General features: G+C 38.1%; 1 pseudogene; it reads right to left on the bottom strand.

Moving 5' to 3' along the window:
* Window positions 1–4,129: 4,129 nt before the first annotated feature.
* On the bottom strand, window positions 4,130–4,248 carry LOC120617196 (uncharacterized; annotated as a pseudogene).
* Window positions 4,249–17,880: the final 13,632 nt, after the last annotated feature.

Raw genomic sequence — 17,880 nt, 5'->3', positions numbered from 1 at the left:
ACAACACACTTTATGAAATTCTGATCAGGTAGATAGCCACAGCCATGGTCTCGAATATAGAAACGTGTATTTGAATCTTTGTTCTACGCTTCCTAGCTTTATGACTCTGGCAAAGCACTGAACTTGTCTGTTTTCTATTATTAGTTAAGACTCAGTTCAGATGTTATCAACTCCAGGATCAACAGCCATCAGGTAACTAGTTAAGAAACATTTCTTCTATGTGCTCATAATTGATGCCATGCAGAACAGTACTGAAACCAAGGCAAAAGGAAAAAATTAATTATACTGATATTGCCTTCATTTAAAATGAAGTTTTTCACTTACCTCACCCTGTTTCTGTCCCTGCTCATAATTCTCTGAACATGTATCTATCACACTATAATAATTCATTTGTATGTCTCCACAAATAGACTGAATGCTCCTGGTAGGTCAAGACTTTGCCATGTTAATCCTTACATCTCTGGTTCCTAGCTCCATTCTGGCATAAAGTCATTTTCGATAAATGTGTCTCTGACAGGAACACTCTTCTTCTGGATAGCCACACCTTCACTTCCTTCATGTTTCTGCTTAAATATCATCATCAGTGAGAACTTTCCTGTAAAATGGTATCACCCTCACCACCACCTCAATGTTTATCCTTGTGTTTAATTTTTCTTCATAGCACTTACCATGATCTGACATCTCTTGATTTTTTATTGTGTATTTTCCTTGACTTAAACTTAGGTTAAGCAAAGTCTTGGTCTGTTTTTCATTTCTGTATCCCCAGTACCTAGCTTGGTGCCAGATACTTCATAGATGCTCAGTAAATATTGGCTGAGTAAATAAAATATTGGATGACTGAAAGAATGGATGAATGAATATCTTCTTTTTCCTTTATTGCCTCTTCTGGCAAATGGATATAATGCAACCTATCCCATCTGCTATTAGGATTAAATACGAATGTGTATGTAGTAACACTTAATATTAGGCTCTGCCCATTGTCAGTGTCCGGTGTTTGTTAAATAAATCTGAATCTAGCTGAATATGAATGGAAAACAGTAATTCAGATGAGAGCTTTCTGGGACTAATGATAACTTCCGGACCAGAGTTTTCTAATACTACAAAGGGAATGCTGGATATCATGGTGTCTTTTATTGAGTGGCATTTTTATAAGTGGAGTATTAATGCAACACGAGTCACACTCCTTTTATTTTTTTTAATAGAATGTATATTTAGAGACCAAGATAATACTTTTTCATCTTACAGTTCCACACATCGTAGCACAGCATCAAGAGAAGACCTTGGGTGTTCGAGTCCTAGCTTCTAGGCTTGAATTCTGGCTCTACCTTTTACTAATTATTGGTAATTTTAGATGAGTTACTACTAAGTCTCCTTTTGAGCCTTAGCTTCTTCGTTTTAGAAGAATATCATAAAGAGCTATATCTCCAATTTGATAAAAGAATTTCATGTGTTCATTTTATAAAACAGTAAATGTTAGTTGCTATTGTTCTTTTTATTACTATTGCAACAGCTATCACCACTGTTGCCACCTATCTCACCACTAATACCAAGTAACATCTGAGAATATTTAAGCCAACCTAGAAGGAAAAAATGCTGCCCATAATTTATTTCTCTCATAAACCTTTAGCAGATCTCAAAGTCCGAAGGGAAGGTCAAACTAGTACAAATTGCATTAACTGATTGCACCCACTGATATCCAGAAGCTGTTGTTGTCACCAGTAAACTGTCTTTTGGGTCCTGTAATTCTCTTCTCCACATAGCCACAGGCTTCTCCTGCTACCTCATGGAGTTTCCAATACTGTCTGAAAATCTTTAGGACAGCATCCCTTAGCTAACAAGAAGGTTGTTAACTTGCATATGAACAAATGCAAATGATGTGGGTTGTTGGTCTGTTAATGTTCCACTTTGTTTTCTATCTGTGTTTTTCAGAAAGTAAGTTAGCAATTTTTGCATAAATCTATCTTTCCTATTGAGGTAAGACTATGTCAAGAAAAAATCTAGCAGTATGACCTCAGTGCTCCTTGGAAGGGGGAGTAAGTAAAATGATGAGTCCCTGGCCACAAAGCAGAGTCCAAAGAGTTGTTCTTGAAAGTGAATTGTGACTCTTTCAGGCGATTTAAAGATTACACTGCTAAAAAGATGTATTTGTTTATGCTCTGCTTTCCTGGGGACTTGAAAAGAGCTAGCAGCTTTCCTTGGGTGCTGTTCCTTGCTCACCTCCACTTCCTTTCTTCCTTTCTTTACTATTCTTTCATTTCTTTCTAGAGAGATCACAACAAACTCTGTTTGTGTGTGTGTTTACTCAGTAAGCACGAGAGAGAAAAGATAGGCCCCGTAAAATAGAATTAGTGGGAACACATCTCCTTAAAAGAAACTGAGATAACAAATTTCATTAAAACTGTGCTTTAATGGAATTGAAAGGAACTCTATCATTAAGATGTGTTTGTAGAAGGTAAGTAGAAAGTGATTTTAATTATTGAGTGTTTCTAAATATACCTATCCACTCCTCCCTAACCAAGTAATGAAGATCTGTAGTTCCAGGAGAAACTATGTAATATTGTTGAAGGGTGACTAGAGATATCCAAATTGACCATGATTTGGCAAGATTTCTTCTTAATTAACAAAAGCAGAGACAAACGCAAAATTTCCTACTTGTATAGTGGAACAATATTTTGCTGAGTTTACCATGTTTCCTTTCCGGCAGTAGTGAAGTTTTCATGTTCCCTCTACTAAGGGTAGGTTTGCCGCAGCCTATTGGCAGAAAAATAGAGTAGGCAATGTTTAGATTTTGGATTTCATAATTGGATTTAGAAACTCGAGGCACAAATACACCTCCAAACACTTTCAGGGATTTTACTTTTGGGTATCCTGCTATTCAGGAAATCAGGTGCAGGAGATAGGAAATTTTATAGAGAAGCTGCTATAGCCAGCATGGCTTGGGGTAATGGGTTAGGATAGCTGCAGGAAGTGCAGAGGCTGGTGTGAGCAGCTTCAGAGGGTACCTGCCCCTTTATGTTCTGGAGTACAGAGCGGCAGTGCCTGTGTGGCCTGCAGTAGTGCAGATGTAGCCCAAGAGCTCAAAGCTGGAGAAGCTTCACAACTGGAACAAGGAAGGTGATGGTAGGCACCAAGTGGGAATATACATGTTAAGAGATAGATGGCCAGAGTATGACCTTGGTTTATTAAACCTCTCTTTAAAAAAGAGGTCCTCATCTCATGAATGTGTGACAGTTATAAGCATTGTTTGGGAAATAATGGAAGATGATTAGGTAAGTTAATGCAGTAGAACCCTGAACGCATGGCATGAGATTTTGATTTGATACATTTGGCAATTAGGAATGATTGCAGTTTTTCTGGAAGGTGATTGACAAGGCAAAAAAAAAAAAATGCTTACATTAGAAGATACAAAAAAAAATATTAGGAAGAACAAAGACATTTAGATTTTTGAGAGTAAAGTTGAGTCTTATTTATTTTTAACCCCCTGGTGCCTACTAGCACAAAGTCTGACACACAATTAGTGTTCAGTAAATGCTTGTTGAATGTGAAAAAGAATTCACACAGAATTCTATCTCTGTGTGTTCTCACTGAAATCCAAATGGATCCCAGCAATTTAGGTAAGATTCAAGGAAGGTTTTTTTTGGTGGGAAATTATTACCAAGTGAAACAGAAACTAAGGGAAAGTGTGCAACATCTTGAGAGGTCTCTGTGGTTTAGACTTGTTCTAGTCTAAATGTCAGAAGTCATTCGGCTGACTTTTCAACACTAAGATGTATATGCTTTAGTCAACAATATTTTATAAAGATGAAGAGTACTAAAAAAACAACAATTAGTTATGAAAAGATATAGAGGAAACTTAAATGCCTATTGCTAACTAAAAGCATCCAGTTTAATTATACTTTATAATTCCAACTATAGACATTATGGAAAAGGAAAATCTATAGAGATAGTAAAAAAAAATCAGGTTGGGGGTGCAAGATATTAATATTAGGGGAAACTGTTGGGAGGTGGGTAGGGCAGAGGGGATATAGGAAAACTCTATTTTCTACTCAATTTTTACATAAACCTAAAACTGCTCTAAAAAAATAGTCTATCAAATTATTTTATTTATTTATTTATTTATTTATTTTAACTTCTACAGCACCTGGTCTTCCTAGGTGGTTTCTCATCCAAGTACTAACCAGGCCCGACCCTACTTAGCTTCTGAGATCGGATGAGATTGGGCATGTTTGGGGTGGCATGTTCGTAGACCTCAAATTAATTTTTAAACTATAAATCATCAAGACAGAAGGATGAGGATTCTCTTCATTTGGAAGACCATTTTTCTTTACTAAAATGTTAGTGATAACTGATATACCTCTCTTTACTAGTTAGAAAGGACTGGGAGGACTTGAGAAAAGAACCATTATTCTCCCCTGTCAGATGAAAATAAAATTAAATACTAGCAATCGATTCATTTCTGCATACTCCAAGCAAGAAGATACAGGAAAAAAAAAAAAAAAAAGATACTTCTTTGACTTTTCTCCCTGATAACTGATGACTTATGTTCTTGGCACTTAAAAGCACCAGACATGTGAGTAGGCATATGGAAATCAAAGGGCAGAATGTAGTTGAGTCCAGTCCTTATTCAATATTTGTAGGGTCCAACATTCAAAAGTAAATAGCAAATCCCATTCCCACATCTTTGATCTTGTCTCCTTCTCCAGCATATCCCTGGAGTTTGTCCCAGGTTACCTTCATTTGGGGGCACACATTGGTACTCTTAGTGTCATCTGGCCTGCATTGTGATGCCACATGGTATTTCCAGTTTGTATTTCATTCTTATCCAGCTATTAGAGCGGACCTAGCCTTCTGTTGATTTTTTTTAACTTTGTCAGAAATTGAACAGATGGATTTGAATTCCTAATTTTCTTCAAAAATGTGCCAAGCACTTGTTCCTTTGTTCCTTATTTTCTCCTTGACCAATTCCTTGTGGCTTTGTATTTTTCCTCTTTAAAGGCATCCCACTGATTAGTCTTCTCTCTCTGTTTTCTAGACATCTCATGGTAGCTAAGCTCTAAAATCTACTCCTGTTCTGTTTTGCTAAATTATCCTCCTGGTTTCATACACCTAGTGTATGTAGGTGTACACACAAATATTTCCACTGGAATCATTGAAAATCATATTAAAATGCTAAAATAGAATTCATACTTCTAGGGGTTGTTTAAGAAATGGAAAGAGACATTTGTGTTTTATTGAGTAACCAGTTGATTTGCAAAGTATTTAGGATAATTCATCTTAATTTCGTTGAGTGGCCCCCAAGAAGGAGGCTAATTGTACCATTTTCTGGGTGAGTGTAGTGATACTTACAGAAACACACTCGCCCAAGTTCAGCTAGTAAGCTGTAGAGCTAGGAGACAAATTCAAATTTATCTTATTCTATGGTCTATTTTTCTCTTAATTAAAAAAGCATTGGCTTCATAATCCGAAGGTTTGAGTTTTCCTTTTGGGGAGTGGAGACACGAAGAACAGCCCCTTAAATTGCTTAAACCTTAGTTCTTATGTCTGTAAGTTGGGGATGATATTAATTTCAGTATTGCTCTGAAGATTAAGAGAAAATGAAGATAAATTCCTCGTACAAGGCCTGGTATGAAGTAATTTGTGGCACGTCAATTTTTTTTATATTAAAGCTATTACTTTTATCGATAAAATAATTCATCTTGGGGCAGAAAAGTAAACTGTACTAGATTGAGGCATATAAATTATCATATGCTACTAGATCTGTGCCCTTTACTAAGCCACCTGAGCCCTGTAACTGAAACCAGCTCTTAACGTGTTGTCAGCATGGTCCTCTACTGACATCTGCAATCCCATTTCCCAACCCTGTGGCCAAAAAGTTATTTGGAGGTCTGATTGTTTTGCTCCCTTTTTTAAGAGGCCATGTTTTTCTGGTCATCAGCTTCCTCTACAATTTAATGCCAGACTTTCTTTTTCTATCAGCACACCTGTCTGAAACCTTCCTACTGGACAGAAGTGATCTATTTTCCATCCTTAGTGAGACTCTTTTTGGATTAAAGGTCAGCCATCCACATCTGCAGCTCTCGCTTTCCTTCCGCTGCTGCCTGTGCAAATAGCAGAATTACATTGACTTGTTTTGCTGGCTTCCTCCTGCCTCTCTTGCCACCAGGCAGATATTAAAGCCTTGCCTTGACTGGGTGCTTACTTGCCTTTGTCACATGTTTTAGCAGTTGAAATGCAGACCCGAAATTAGCCAAATGAAACAAAAGTAATAATGAACAACACAAACAAGAAACCAGTGACCTTTTACTCTATAACAAATGCCATGCATGGTATTTTAAATTAAACACATCTTGAAATTCCTTTTTCTTGCTGCAGTGTAGAGTTGTTTTTCTTTTTATTTTCTTTAAATCATTCATTTTCAACCTTGGAAAGTCTGCCTTGTTCCTAGTAAATAGAAACAAAGTCAAGCTATAACAACTTAATAGTAGGAGGGGTAGGTGGGGTGCTAGTAGTTCTCTATATCTTGGTACTTTATTTATGTCAAGTTAATATATATGGAACAAAAATCCGAATGCGTGTGATATGCCAAATGAAACTTGCATGGCACTGGGTGTGAATTAGCCAGACAGAAGAAGATCTAGGAAGCTGCAGGTGGAAGGGCGGTTTAGAATATTAAAAAGGAAACATAAGAATGCTATACTTGAGACTAGTAGGAGATCATCTTCTAGTTCTGATACAACCAGAAAACTCTAGTTTTCGCTCAAGAGCTAGCAAGTGAAGTCCTCCCTCCTAGCAACCTTTGCAGCCCAAAAAAACACGTGGTAGCTGAGTAGAGAATGCTTAGAGAGGGGTCTGAAACAGAAAGGCACTTTGCAAATGGTATTGATGGAAATCAGAGTCTCCTTAGTGGTAAAATTAACTTGTGTTGTTGATTTAAAAACTGCACTTTGATCACTTGCAAACAGAGGCAGAGAAATAGTTTTATAATTGGAAACCTGAATTCTGATACAATGAAACAACCTCCTGGTGTGCCCTATCATGGGATAACAGAGAGGGATTGCAAAAGGCCAACAGGCATCCAAACTGGACCAAGCATATATCATTCTTAGGTACATTGGGCTTAGGGTTCAACAGCTTCTTACGAAGAAGGAGTTGAGGTTGCTTCCAGAATATTAGGTATGGAAGATGGATTTTGCTATATGTTAGCAATACTTAAGCTGACTGTCATGAACTGCAAATAAAAATCCCAGGTAGAAGCACTCCTCTGGTTTTTGTGATAGATGGCCATTTGGACCACGTGGTCCACCCTGACCATTGCAGTCAAGGGCCCAAAGAGGGCAACCAATACCAGATGCATGGTAATGATTACAAAATGTGGTATATCAAAGTGGACTTCTATTTTCTCTACCATCTCTCACAACAGCATTACGAAGAATATGAAACGCAAAATTCCTTTCTTGGAAGAGTTTACAATCTAGGGGAAATGCAGGATGCATTAAAGTGTAATAAATACAGAAGTCTATGTTATTTATACTTTATTATCAAAGCATGCACGTACATGGTAAAAGCAAAACAAACATTAAAATAACAGAAAAGACTATAATTTAAAAGTACTCTTCCCTGACCTTCCGCTCTCTATTTGTACTGTCAATACCAGAGTCAGTCAACAATCTTACTGCTTCTATTTTTAGATCTTCTGGTAGTCAGGAGCATAGCACTAAAAAATATGTGTAAACTACTTTATTGATAGACATTGTATGTTATTTATTACTTTCCATGGCAATAGGATTTAGCTTACTTCTGCCTTTCTTCCTATCTAAATTTATAATTATATTATTGTATTTATTTTCTCTACTAATTAACTTTTATAACTAATTAAATCTGTATTTTTCTATTCTGTCAACTTCCCATGGAATCTTTTCTCTCTCATTCTTTCCTACAAGCCTCCTTTATTCCTTGCCCAACTCCATTGTCAGAGCCCGAACTTTTACAGTGCAAAGGCTGTTGAATTTTACTTTCTGTTCTCTAAGGAGACTTAAGTCTCCCATGCTTTTTGTGCAAATTATTTAAATAGTAATAAAGAGTTCTTTACAATGAAGTGCAATATGCGTAGTTTAGGTTTTTCTAGTTATTTTACCAGTTTCTGAGATCTGAGACATCAGTAAAGGTAAAATAGAAGGAGAACGATTCATGGAGGCTTTAGGATATGATCTGAGTCTTGAAAAGTTCAGAAGAACCAGATGGGCAGAGAGGGGTCAAAGGTGTGGAGGAGACAAGAAAATAGAATATGCAAAATGAGTCTGGTATAGTCACGTGATAGACAAGTGACAAGGCTATATGGAGAAATTTATTTCTTGGAGCAAAGTGGTGGATAAAGTTGGAAAGGTAATTTAGAGCCAGATGGTTGGCTATGAGCCTCAGGCTGTCTGCTTCCCAAAAGTTGTAGCCTACACTTTTCCTGTCTCCACTTCCTGCTCTCTCTCTCTGCAACCTCTTTCAATCTGGTGTAAACCCACACAGCTCTATTAAAATTGTCCACAAAGACCACCAGAAACTCATCTAATAGTTTCGTCCTAACCGACATCCTCCTTTATGTCTTTGTGGATTACATACAATTGGCCATCAACTTGGCTTTTTGATACTTCTCATCCCCTTTCTTCTGTGGCATTGAATTTTTCATGTTCTTCTCCTGTCTCTCTTAACATTATTTTGTTGTCTCTTTAATGGGTTTTCTTTGAGAGTCTGCTAGGTTTCTGCATTTGACTCTTGTCTCTCTCCACTGACCTTTCTGTTCGCTTTTCTCTACCCAATGTACTGAATCCTGAGTCCCCAGCTTTGACTTCCTTCCCACATTACAGGTCTACTTCACATCTCAATGTGAATAATCAATCAAAATTTTCACTTCATATTTGCCAAACTTACCATATGCCCTTCCACACCAGCTCTTCTTCCTGTTTTGTCTTTTAGCTCTGTCATTATCCTCCAGGTCAGCTAGATTCAGAACCTCATGATAGTTCTTAATTTTAACCCCTGACTAGCCTTCATATCCTGTGGGCTCTGTTGATTGTTTACTGTGTCATTTTCCTAGCATTTCACCCTACCTTTACATTCCTAGTGTTGCAATCCTGGTAGGGTCCCCCTTTTATTTCATTTGTATTGAAGCAAATTTCTCCTAAATATCTTCTAATGTCTCTCTATTTCAATCAGCCGTTACAGCAATACCAGGCTGTATTGGGATGGGGGGCGGGGATCATTTTATCCCTTGCTCAGAACCTTCAGTGGTTTCACGTCACTGACAGAATAGAGGCTTAATGCTTTTCTCTGGCTTGGCCATTCAAGGTCATCAATATCAAACTTTTCCACACTGTCTTCTTCCACTGTTTCCTTTCATGGAACCCATAATGGGGCAATATTAGATTTCTCGGTTTTTCTCCAATCTGACTTTCTTTGCTCCTCTGCCTGATTCCTGATCTGAACTCTTGGCATCTTTCACACAAAACTCAGTTCAATTGCTACTATGTCGTAAAGGCTTTCCTGTGCATCACCACTTCTCTCCTTGCCATCTCACTTTCCTTTCACTGGGCCGACATGATTTGTTTCTATTTCCTCCACGGTATATACAGCATTTTGCCTTATATTACTGAAATCTTACACAGGGAAAGACAGTGGCTTAATTTTATATCACTTTCCTCCTCCTCTTATTGTTGGTAAAAGTTTGTTATGTAGCATAATTAGACAGTAGGTATTTTGTGACAAATAGATGCCTTTAGAGGTAAGAATACTTAGTCAAAGTACGGCTGCTATTGATCATTTTATTTTAAGCAAGTCACTGAACCTCTCGAGCTTTTGTAAAATGGGGATGACATTTCAAGCTCCAATTCTCTGACAGTTAATGAGTTAATATCTGTGGAAGAACTTTGGGAACTGCAAGGTTCTGTTTCTATTTCTTTCCAAAGAGTTCATCGTTATTGTCTTCTTCAGAAACACTCCCCACCAACCTGTATTACTATTGTAAGATGGATATTGCTCACTAATTCTGTTTAACAGAGAAGACAACTATAAGAAAGAATTGAGAAATATGTATCAAAATAGATATCCTCTCTTTTGAAAGGATTCACACCCCCAAAGAAAAAAAGTCTGTTTGCCGTGAAACTTTTTGTCAAGCACACTAAAGTACTTAGAATCACTGAGGCAGGCCCAGAAATCCTCACTGTCTCAATGCCCCTTTCAAACCCAGGCTGACTCCTGGCAGGTTTAACCAGAAAGGTAAGACAGGTCTTTTGAGGAACTAAGGTAAAGAAAGAGTTTAGGGAAGGCCTTCAGGCTTGAAGATCCCCTCTGCCCACCAGAGGGCACTCTATGCAGAGAAGTGAGCCATATAATGGAAAGACATGGAGTAGACTTTGGAGCCCGAAGTTCGAATTTCTAGTTAATTTTTTTACTTTAGCCAAGTTATCTGCCATTTTAGAACGTGCAAATGAATAATAATTGTTTTGCATAATTGTTAAGATTAAACGAAGTTATATCAGTGAGGGCACCTCGCTCTAGTACCAGCAAGGTGTCGTTAACCATGAGTTCCCGCTTTCTCTTCCATCTTCCCGCCCCTTTAGCCCAAGCTGGGTCAAGAAAGGCTTCCGACGAGGTGACTGTTGATCAGAACAGGATCGCATCCTTTGATCTGTCTCAGGGTCCCCCAAATCTCCAGGGGTTGTCACTCTAAATGTAGCTTTTAGATGAAAAAGGAAATGCAACCCGTCAGCAGCTCCTAGTGGCTTCACAAAAGCAATTGCTGGCAGGGAGCCCACAGTTAGCGTGGAGACTAGAATAGCACTCGAGGCCAGTTCAGGGCTCCTTCTGCCGGTTTCTGCTGCCACTGCACATGTGGGCACTATTGCGGACTCTTCTTTCTGCAGTACAGCCGCAGTCTTATCAAGTATTAGCTGAAATTCAGTTTCTTCTAGAAAACTTATGCTCTCTATACTTAATAAAGTGGCGCATTAAACCCATTGTATGCACAATACCTTTGTTTATCATTCCCGATTTAGAAATATTGATTGCAGGCTTTTTAAGTTGATTACCAAGCTGACCTTGTGTATCCACTCAAGTGGGTTTTATATAAATCCCTATCAAACTGAGACTTAGGCCTCTTGAAAAAGCACAGACTCTATTTTAGCAGACACTTGCTCAGTCATTCCTCAGGTTCCTTTTAGGCACGATTACTGCCTTGCCGTGCTTTCCCCAACCACTTAGCTTTACTGCAGCTGATTGCACAAACCTAAGATACCAGATTTCATTTGATCTGTTTCAGTGCCTAATTCATTAGTCTGCCCTTGACAGGAAAGGGGAAGTATCTGTTCTCTCACCCTCATGGCTACTGGCAGTTGATATAGGTCATTAGCTTTCTGTATCCATGTCTGGTCGGAGTGTCTCAAAATAATATCTGCTTTGGGGGAAGCCAACAAGAATAGAACCAGGGTGTTAGAAAAAAGAAATCCCTCCATGAATCTTATGGGAAAATATGAACCAGAAGCATATACACAAAAGATTGTCGGGTGTTCTTTTCTTCATTGAATAAAGTAGGAGTTTGGTTCCAGATATTAGCTGGTTCTTCTTAAAGAAGCTTGGGGAATGTGGAATAACACTGGGATTGAGATGGCTTTGAGGACAGGCTTTTAGTTGAAAAGGCAACTTCCATATGCCATGAGTGAAGACAAGAAGAGAGATTCATGAACAGTGTTCATAATTAAAAACTTTGACCATTTAATGAGCATTTACTGTGTGCTAGGCACTGTGCTGGATGTTTTATGTGCATCATTTTAAATTGTTGTTCAAAACAAACAACCCTGGTCGGTAGGTGTAATCTTTATTTCACAAATGAGAAAATTGTAGTTTAGAGAGACTGTTACTTGACCAAGGTCATCCAGCAATAAATTCGAGGCTCTATTAAAGTCATAACATAAATCACTTTTATCAATTAAAAATATAGGAAAGCACATTTTACTCGATTGTAAGTTCTCAGAATCAGTCAATCACATTGATTCAGCACCCACTACTCAAAATGTGTCCAAGTCCCTGGCCAGGCTAAGTTCTGGACTTACGTTAAGAAAACCTTCTCTTTCCCCTTAAAGATTGTCTGCTGGCAACCTCCTCCACCTCCTAGCACATGCTACACCTCACCTCGTTCTGTGGCCTTCTCCACACAGTACTGTAATTGCCTGTTTGACAGTCCTGTTAGATTGTGGGCAATCTAAAGGTGGCATGGGAACTGAGTCTTATTCATCTGTCTATCCCAACATTGGGCAAAAGGCCTATAATATAGTAGCCGCTCAGTAAATGTTTGTTGGATGAAAACAGTTTAGAGAGCCAGCCAGCTGAGTCTTATGATGAATGAATGTCAGATTATTTAAGTACAGATGGGGCTAACAGGAATTTAGCACAGAAACAAATCTCTCCTTGACTTTCGTGGAATTATATGGACCTACAAATGTCCATACAGAAAACAGCATTGAGTTTTTTAGTGGACTTTCATGGAAATCTGTGAAGACCAGGTTCACGTTGTGTTATTTGTTATCTGGAGCCTCCTCTAAGGGAGTGTTGGTATATAGAACCAATCAGTAAGCATTGTATGCTAGACCTATGGGAGGTACCAGGAAGTGCAGGAGATCGCTTGTCCTCTTCACGGTGTGTGCTAGAATGTAGTCTTAACCTGTTCCGGCTGATATAACAAAATACCATAGACCAGAGGGCTTATAAACAGCACAAAGTTATTGCTCACAGTTTTTGAGCCTGAAAGTCCAAGATTAGTTCAGCCCTTTTGGTTTCTGTTGAAAGCCCACTTCTGGGTTGCAGACTGCTGACCTCTCCTTATATCCTAATATGGCAGGAGAGGCAAAGGGTCTCTCTGGGGCCTCTTTTATAAGAGCACTAATCCCATTCATGAGGGCTCCACCCTTACGACTAATCACCTCCCAAAAGCCCCACCTCCTAATATCATCACCTTGGGGATTAGGATTTCAACCTACGAATTTGGGGGGGACACAAGCATTGAGACTGTAGCAGATGTATTTTTCAAAATGCTATCTCAAAATGACTGAAATTATTTATTCAGTCAGAAAGGAAACCAAACAAAAAATGTCCTTCTATGGGTTTGTACAACTGTCCTGAGATTGAAATTTTAAATATTAACATAAACATTGCCATATTCTGAGGAGGGACTCACGTGAAGGTTTCAGTTCAGCAGTTTGTCATTTGAGTGTCTGTATCCTGTCTGTCACTTTGCTTTTAGAAATAGACATAGAAGTCTCAGGAAATGGAATATCAAGAAATCATTTATGGTGATGGAGTGTGACTTTATTCTCCCCGTTTTTGCCAGGTGCCTGTTACTGTGCTATGGAAAAAGAAGTAGATGCTATTCCACCATTTGGCACAGGATCTTGACATACATCTATTTTCAAAGCGTTGGGCATAGAATGTTTCATTATCACCAAGGGTTTCAGGGTTTGAAGTGTGTATTTTGTTAGGGTAAAGTATTTAGGATTAAGTTCAACTCGCTGGCTAAGAGGCTACAAGAACTTCTCATTTTTCATTATGGTCTTGAAGTAGAGTCTACCATAGTCTATGTGTAGATATGCAGTGTGTAAAATAAAGAACCTTCAGTGTTAACTCTGTTGTTGGCAGACTCACGTTGCCTTTTTCTTCTCTTTACTAATATGGATTAATTAGAGAAGACAACTCTAGCTTATGGAAGTGTCTGCCAAGCTCATGCACTTTTACTTTCTGATTTCAAAGCTGGGGCTGTAGACATCTTAAGGGATTACCATGAAAGTCTCCACTATTGCATGAACTTATACTCTTGACTCAACTAGACTGTGAGTTCTATAAAGGTGGTAACTTATCTTGGCCTGCTTATATATTTTCCCCACAGTGCCTATTATAGCATTCTGAATACTATAAACGTTGCCATATTCTGAAGAGGGACTCATGTGAAGAGAGGTAGTCAAAAAATATAGAGGCTGAATGAGCGAGATATTTGGAAACACATTTTTGAGTGAAAACGTAATATCAATATGACCTTTGTTCTGAAGTGAGGAACAGACAAAAATTTAGCTATTGTTTAGAGTAGTTTGTTTTGCCTTGCCCTGCCACCTGTTTCCTTCCCTCTCTCTTTTCCTTCCCCTTCCTTTCCTTTTCCTCAACTTTCTTTGCTTTCCTTTTCCTTCTTCCTATTTTTCCTTGCCTTTTTAAGAAAATATATCTGAGCTGATCCCGAAAGATTTCTTAGGGTTTAGTATAGCAAAATGCAATAAAAAGACACAGATCCCAGGCGTGTTGTCTCTCAACCTTAGAGTCTGTTTTGTTATTTGTAAAATGAGAATATAATATCTGTCTTATAGAGTTCATTGCAAGTATTAGAGATTTGAAAAGTGTCTGCCATTATTAGTAATAGGCATCAAAGGAACTCAATAAATGGTATAAATTATATCGTTGCTGAAAAACTTGAAATGGAAATTTACAACCTATTTTTGTTACTAAACTGAATGCTACGTTAGCAATTCTTCCGAACTCTTAGAAAATAGAGTACCATAAAAAGGCTCCAATTCCCATTCCCAGGATATCTTCCATACAGTTTTGCAGCTGAGAGGAACAGACCCACACAAGCACATGGCACTTTTTGGTATGCAAGTAACTCAGACTCCAATCATCTAGTTTGCCACATTACACATTAAGTGTTTAAAAATTGTTTGTGTGTGATAAACTTATTTTTACTTTTAAATGAGTGTTTGAAAAACACAATATTTAAACCCCCAATATTGAGTACATATGGGTGGATCTATGGGTGAATGATAAATGTAAAAGTTACTGTAAAATATTAGATGATTTCTTAACCTACAATTAGTAGCAAACAATTGATAGAGAACAAAGGCCTTACTTATTTGACATGCTTTAGCCTGTGAAGGGTAAATATGTCAATGAAAATGCTGAGCATGATAATTCAGAATAAGAAAAACAAATTTCTCAAGCCTCATTTTCTTGATTACCAGTTTTCCGATTGATGTGGCTTTGACACAGGATATTTCTACTTGGCGCACATCTCAAAATATCTTGTACTAACATGGCCTTTCATTCAAATTTTTTAAAGATTTGATTCATCAGAAGGAAGTGTGATGTAAAAGAAGGATATGGAAATCAGCGATAGGCAGACTTGAATATGAAATATGGCTACATCACTACTAACAATGTGATCTCAGGTATAATAAAAAATATTTGGTCTTTGTCCCTTGTTCTGCAGAGCTCCTAAAACCCTTGGAATTTACTGTTTTTTTCTATGCTAATGAATGACTCATTGGGACGAGGAAGGCCCTAGTCATGTGATTAGAGGGTTAAAACTTTCATCCCCACCCCTTGATTTCCAGGAAGGGAAGAGGGACTGGAGATTGAGTTCAGTTACCAATGGCCAATGACTTAACCAATTGCGTCCACAAAATAAAACCTAAATAAAACCCCCTAAACAATGGATTGGGGGAACTTCTGTGTTGGTGAACACATTGATGTACTAGGAAATGGGCATGCCAGGAGAGGACATGGAAACTCTGCATTAACTCCTTCCCTTCCCCAATACGTTGTCCCATGCATCTCTCCTATTTGGCTGTCCCCAAGTGGTGTCCTTTAAAAGTAAGTGTTTTCCTGAGTTCTGTGAGTCATTCTAGGGAATTATCAAACTTGACGAGGGAAAAACGGGAACCTCTGAATTTGTAGTTGGCTGGGCAAAAGTGTGGGTCACCTGGGCACCACATTTGTAGCTGGCATCTCAAATGGGGACAGTCTTGTGGGACTGAGCCCTCAACCTGTGGTGTCTGCACATACTCTGAGTTGTTGAACACACAACTGATGTTGGAAAATTGGTTTAAGAAAATGACATGTGTTTGGTGTCAGAAAAAACAACATAGATCTCAAGGAAGGTTTTTTTTTTTTAACTACAATAAACTTTGTTTTGTAATCTCTATAAAAAAAAAAAAAGGAGGGTGGGCATTATAATATGTCAAGAGGAATGGAGGGAAGGGTGTATATAAGTCTCCTAGCACGGTGTTTGTTATTTAGTAACTGTACATAAATAACGTTAACTCCCTGCCCTCATTTTTCCACCTGATTTTTAAAGGGTTGCCAGATATCCGTGCTGTACTGTTTAGAAGGTGGTGAAGAACATGGGAAAAAAAATGACTTGCGATGGCTCTAAATTACCTAGTAGAGGCACAGGAAGAAAAATTCCAGTCACTCTGCATGAAACGCAGAGTTATTTTTTGAAGCCTATTAATGGACAATTGGACAAAAAATACATCCAAATATTAATTAATAACATTATAGCCTGAAAGAAAAGCTCTCATAATATTATTGCAGTCTCGTTGACTTTTTTTTTCCTTCTTCTAATGACGGATGAAATTATGGAGGGCTTGCCTGGAAAATATATCGAGAGAGAAAACTTGTATGTTTGATCAGTGAGAATCCAAATAATTCTGCTTAGAATTGTTGGACTAAAACCGAAAAGATGGTATTTCCCAGCAAAATTTTAATGTCTAGTGTTAACATCAGGTTGGTTGTGGACTCCTACTCTGGAGTGGTCAGAGCCATCCAGAGTATTATTACATTGCAGGGACTATAAAATAAGAGATATGCACTGAGACAGAGTACTCAGAGGACAGCAAGGGGACACGGGGGTTGAAGAAGGGGTGGCGGAGGGCAGGTATGGAAGTGATGCCAACTAGGCAAGAGTTCAAGAACTTGAATTGTTTCACTAAGAGAACAGGTGCCTTTGATGATTTATTTAAAGAGTTGTCATGAATGAAGAGAGACAAGCTAATTCTGGTCACTCTAGAAAAAAACAGTATTAAAAACAATGGGTTTACAATACTGAAGGCAAGAATCTCCTGCCAATTAGGAAAGACTTTTCTGATAATTAGAGGAATTCAAAAGTCAAATGGGCCACCTCACAGAGTAGAGAGCTCCTCATTTCTGAAAATTTCAAGCAGAGGCTTCATGATACAATAAAAAGAAGCTAAACAAAGTCTCCTCCAATTCACACTCTATAAATTCTCTAAATTATTTTTAAAATATTGAACCATATTAAAACCAAAGGAAGACATTCATAATTCAGCTAACACTGACAAATCAAATTCGTTTAAATTTCTATTTTATATTAGATTCCCTTCCAAAGAGAGATCCTGACACATTATGGAGTTGAATGCACTGCTCAAGGCATGCACCTCCTCAAGTTTTTTATTAACCTCCTTCTTGAACTACTCACTACCTCTGATTCACCAAATCACTGTCACCAATAGCGCCTGTCAGTAAGTGATCATACCTAAAGAACCTCACTGTGAAATGCGTGTTTTTTTTTCTTGATTATTTTATACTGTTTTCAATATATACTTGTTTTATTTAGATTTTGAGAAAGTGAAGTGAGAACAATTTGTTGAGGTCAGACACACTGCTAGTTGCCTATCCAGTATCCATTTCTCCTTTCTTGCTTGCTAATGACATAGAGATTTTATGCCCTGCTCCAGGAAAGAGAATAATTTTCCCGGTATTTCTTATAAGTAGGGGGAGTAATGTGATACTTGCTAATGAGATTTAACTGGAAGTCAGTTGGGGGCTTTTCAAGGCCCATTCTTGCCTTTTCAAGGCCCATAGATTCATGGCTGGAGCTTGAGAAGGCTGAGAGACTTTTAGAGACATTAACCCTGACATTGATGAGTCATTGAACAATATCAACAGTTGCCTTCATCCACCTTCATCATATTAAAAACAAACACCTATTTATTTAAATCACTGTGTTTGTGTTTTCTGCTGCTTGCAATTAAAAGTATTCCTAATTGATCATTTGCCCGT

Source organism: Pteropus medius, unplaced genomic scaffold (assembly GCF_902729225.1).
Source record: "Pteropus medius unplaced genomic scaffold, Ma_sr-lr_union100, whole genome shotgun sequence".
Classification (NCBI taxonomy): Eukaryota; Metazoa; Chordata; class Mammalia; order Chiroptera; family Pteropodidae; genus Pteropus; species Pteropus medius.
Note: the sequence above shows the minus strand (reverse complement) of the source record. Positions and strands in the feature narration are given on the sequence as shown.